Consider the following 5,072-nt stretch of genomic DNA (forward strand, 5'->3'; position numbering starts at 1 on the left):
CCACAGATGCATCTATGAAGAATGGTTAATTTAGCAGTGTAAAACTAGAGGGAAGGCAGCTAGTCATCACCACCCACCGCCAATTCTTGGGCTACTCTTTTACCAACGAATAGTGGGATTGACCGTCACGTAATAACCTCTTTTTTTTTTCACTCGACGTTTCCTAATTTCTTAATCTCGTGGCAAATAAAAACAAAAACTATAACAAAGCTGTTAACCAGAACATTGGGTGACGTTCTTCGCAATGAAATAATAAGAAAAAATATATGTCTTAGTACGTTTCTCATTCTACTTTTTTTATTCATTATTGTTTCCTCTAGAGACAGAAAGTAACTTAGTGACACAGTTCGACCCGGTCGCATGCAGGATTTCCTGAAAATAATTAGTTGTTAAAGGGGATAAAGTAATGTCAGAGAGGAAATACTGGTGGACATGATAGCAACCAAAACTTATTCTCCAGACAGGATACTGAGAACTCGTGAGTTTAAATGAATTACGTCACTGGATTAGCCAATCAAGAATCACTTCAGTGATAAAACCAAAAGTCGAGATTGTTTGTTATACCCGTGAGGGAGGTTCTGGACTAAAAGAACACGCGCGTAATAAAAAGTTGAACAGTTTTCCCGCAACAAGTTTAATAAACAGTTATAATTACAAAGCACGTTTCAACAGAAACGCCGGTAAGTGATTTACTCAACGTTCAACTGAATGAAACAAAACCATAATTTAAAAATTTAATGTAACTTTAATCGTTTTGTAGTTGTGTATTAGTAACTTTGTTCAGTTACTAGAATAAAATGTAGCTTTTCTACAGTTTCGAAATCATTAATTTCTAAGAGTTGTTCTGTAATAATGTGTGTTCTGAGACACATATTTCATAATAGCAAAGGAAGATGTAAGCTTTGGAAGTGTCCAAATCCTCCAATAACAAGTGTTGACTTTGTAGACAGATGTGACTAGAAGGGAGAGGTTATCACCACCTTCCATAACAAGTGTTGATGTTGTAGACAGATGTGACTAGAATCAACACCTCCAATAACAAGTGGTAACTTTGTAGACAGATATGACTAGAAGGGAGAGGTTATCAACACCTCCAATAACAAGTGTTGACTTTGTAGACAGATGTGACTAGAAGGGAGAGGTTATCAACACCTCCCATAACAACTGTTGACTTTGTAGACAGGTGTGTCTAGAAGGGAGAGATTATCAACACCTCCCATAACAAGTGTTAACTTTGTATACAGATACGACGAGGATAGGTGGTGATAGAAATTAAACTTAAACACCTATTGCATAAAATTAAATTTAACTGTTTAAATGACGTATTTGTCTTACGCAAGTCCGATATTTTCCAACTACAATGCTGAAGTGATAGTTAAACACTTTTTTTAATTACATGATGTTTTGTTCGTGTACAGCAGAAGATAAATAAAGGTTAGAGTGTCCTTGAGTGATCGCCAAACTACTAACGAATACACAGTATAAAGTGACACAAAATAAACCGGTTGGTCGCGTATAAATACCACGAATTTGATAAAGGTTGAAAACGGGAATATGAAGTTGATTCGCCAAAACGAAGACTTGAATTTTTGTTTTTCTTCACTTATAAAACAACAATAAATTGATGCATTGATTCTGAATTTTATTTAGTTATTTGCGATGGCCAAGCATGGTAGTTTTTTTATTTTTTAATTTGATATTGGCAGGAGATTGCTTTCTAAAACATGTCTGATGCTGGAAATAGTGACTAGTACTGGAGGAGAGCTTAAAGGTAATGATGCTGACGAGCCCATCTTTGAACCATGTGATTTCAATGTATCACACGATAAAACAAACATTTACGAAGAAATACGTGTTAAAAAGAAGAAAAACACATTGACATTAATTGAGATTAACACTCTTTCAACATATTGCTATGGCTTCTCTAATGTGGTCTAAACAAGTGAAACTTTACAGTTACAAACTGTTATGTTTATATAAGAACATCCGGGTGACGTTTTAACAGCTTCACAACGTATAAGATTTAATGTGTAAGTTTCTTTATGGCCGCATTTGGTAAGAATAGAATATGCTTTCAGGACATTCATTGTCGATTTCATGGTCGGTTTCAGTAGGTATGGTGCTTGTGTTTAGCTTGCTTATGGCCGGTTTCAGTAGGTATGGTACTGGTGTTTAGCTTATTTATGGCCGGTTTCATTAGGTAGGGTACTTGTGTTTAGCTTGTTTATGGCCGGTTTCAGTAAGTATGGTACTTGTATTTAGCTTGCTTATGGTCGGTTTCAGCAGTAGGTATGGTGCTTGTGTTTAACTTGTTTATGGCCGGTTTCAGTAGGTATGGTACTGGTATTTAGCTTGTTTGTGGCCGGTTTCAGTAGGTATGGTACTGGTGTTTAGCTTGTTTATGGTTAAGAGCATTATCATTATTAGATGACTGTTTGTCTCTTTAAAATGGTTTCATATATACTTACTAAAACAATAAGTACTATAATTAATTTACATGTTATTAGCAATTAGTATTGTGCTTATTATATTTTTAACACTTCATTCTATATCATAATCCACTAATCACTCTAACTTGACCAATAACTTTTTCGATGATTTCCTTCAATTAGAGAACGGGCAGCTTTCATTCTTGTTATTGGAATATATTCTATTCTGATAAGATATATTGTTGTTTCTGTTAAACTTATGTTTCTCTGTTACGTTTCCTACAAATGTAATAAAGTCTCGATGTTAACGTTGTGAAATATATTGCTGTCTTGTTTTGTTACCAGGTCAGAAAGAAAATGAGGAGCTTATTTTTAACCTTATCTTCACTGCAACTCATCTTCTTACCGCAAGTGTCTCTGGGTAATTCCTTACTTGATGAATATCTTCGCTTGTCAGATGAGAACCAGCAACAGTTAAGTGAAGCGACAAGAATTGCCAACGCTAGCAACTATTTTGGTTTTGGTCTCTACAACATTCTTAAAGGAAGTGGTAATGTACTAATTTCTCCCTACAGCATGTCCTGCGTCATGGCCATGGTGTACCTTGGATCCCGTGGAGTAACAGAACGTGAGATGCACTCGGCTCTCGGCTACGGTGCTTTTGGATTGAACCACGATGACGTCCGACATGGTTTCCAACAGACAATAAATATTCTCAGTAGCAACGCCATTGGCTACACCTTCGAGACAGCAAATGCACTTCTGATACAGCGTTCATTTGAGGTTCTTGAAGATTTTAGGCAGAAAATTGAAAGAAATTTTGAGGCAGAGATACGAGAAGTAGATTTTCAATCTCAAGGAACCATCGTCCAGCAAGCTATCAATACCTGGGTAGCTCAAAAAACTCAAAATAATATACAAAATCTCTTGAAAAGTCCACCTGATACCAACACGCTTCTCTTCTTTCTGAATGCAGTTTACTTCAAAGGTTTCTGGGAAACTAAGTTTGATCCAGAACAATCCAGAATTATGAAATTCTACAACAACGGAACTGTCCCGAAAGACACTGTTATGATGATAATGGAATCGCGACTTCCTTATGGCTACATTCCGAGTTTGGATTGTGTCGCCTTGGAAATGCCTTACCAAGGAAGAAAAGTGAATATGTTATTGTTGTTGCCTGTAAGTCGAAATGGACTACCAGAACTGGAACAAGCATTGTCTCCTGCTTCTCTCAATTTGATTGATTCAACTCTTCGTAAGAGAAGAATCCAAGTGTACATTCCTAAGTTTAAACTTGAGGAAGAATACGAGGAGAACTTAAAGAACAGTCTAAAAGACATGGGGATGAGCAGTCTTTTCCGGGGTAACGCTAATCTGGATGGAATTACTGACCAGGTTGGCCTCTACGTCAGTACTGTGGTCCACAAGACTTCTATTGAAGTTGACGAAGAAGGTACCGTAGCTACTGGTGCGAGTGGTGTCGGTGCTGGCTGGCGAAGTGCAGTACCAAGATTTATGGCAAACCATCCGTTTTTATTCTTCATTCGACATTCAGAAACTGGTGCTGTGCTATTTATGGGAAGAGTTTCACAACTGTAAGATGATCACTGACAGAGACGAACAAAATATACGATGGTACAGTTAAGAATCCTGGGACTTATCTTCAAAAATAACACTAAACATAATGAAATATTCGCTCAGAATTATGTTTTTTATTTTAAGAAAGAAATCTCTGTAAAGACTGAATTTATAAAAATTTGTTTTGTGCTAAACATTGTAATACTATTTTTACGAGTTTTTATTGCCAGTATTCTGTACGCCTTCAAAGCCTTAAAACTAAGCCTATTTATATCCATGTAATTCTATGCACTATTAATAATATTAATGCCATAAAACAGAAATAAATGTAATAAAAGTAGAAACCCTGTAAGGTGCTGCAATATAAAAGGAGTAATTAGTGATTTTTATTATCGATTAAATGTAGGACATTATAACTCGTTATTACAGGTGATAATTTTAAAGAAATATCAAAGAGAACTCAAAAATAACAAATGATTTTTCTTTATGAAGGCAATTTAACCATTCTTTGTGAGAAAAAGAAAAAGTGAGATATATATAGAATTACGCTTCACTTTGGGAACGAGAGTTTACAATGGTAAACTCACGATTCAAGATTTCACTCGCTTATAATTTGATTTTCTAATACCCATTCATAAGAAGGTTAACAGAACATTTATATCTGAATATGTTTATTAAGTTAGAAGAAAGTTCTTAACTTCCAGATATAGTTTCTGAAAGCTATTTAGATGTATCGTAACAGTTTTAATTTTATATTGTATGGATGTCCTTAACTATCTTTATATTTCGCTTTGTGTAGACTGTATCAATATTGTACGTTAATACGTAATATTTCTCACGTGACTTCATAATACCTCTTACTGTATGTTAATGTGTTTACCTACTTTATACACAAGGAAATGAGATTTTTGAATAAATATTAGAACCCTTATTTCCATAAAATATTTTTTGTCATAATATCTGTATTCTGTATCTTTGTGTTGTGTTGTCCTAAAATCTAATCAATAAAACCTAAATAGAAAATGTCAGAAATCAAATTAATAAATTTTATTGGTTCCATTT

The 5,072-nt window shown here is 34.9% G+C and overlaps 1 pseudogene; it reads left to right on the forward strand.

Annotated features, from left to right (window-relative positions):
- The first annotated feature begins 537 nt into the window (after positions 1 to 537).
- On the forward strand, positions 538 to 4,954 carry LOC111089752 (annotated as a pseudogene).
- Positions 4,955 to 5,072: the final 118 nt, after the last annotated feature.

This window comes from Limulus polyphemus, unplaced genomic scaffold (assembly GCF_000517525.1).
Source record: "Limulus polyphemus unplaced genomic scaffold, Limulus_polyphemus-2.1.2 Scaffold7276, whole genome shotgun sequence".
Classification (NCBI taxonomy): Eukaryota; Metazoa; Arthropoda; class Merostomata; order Xiphosura; family Limulidae; genus Limulus; species Limulus polyphemus.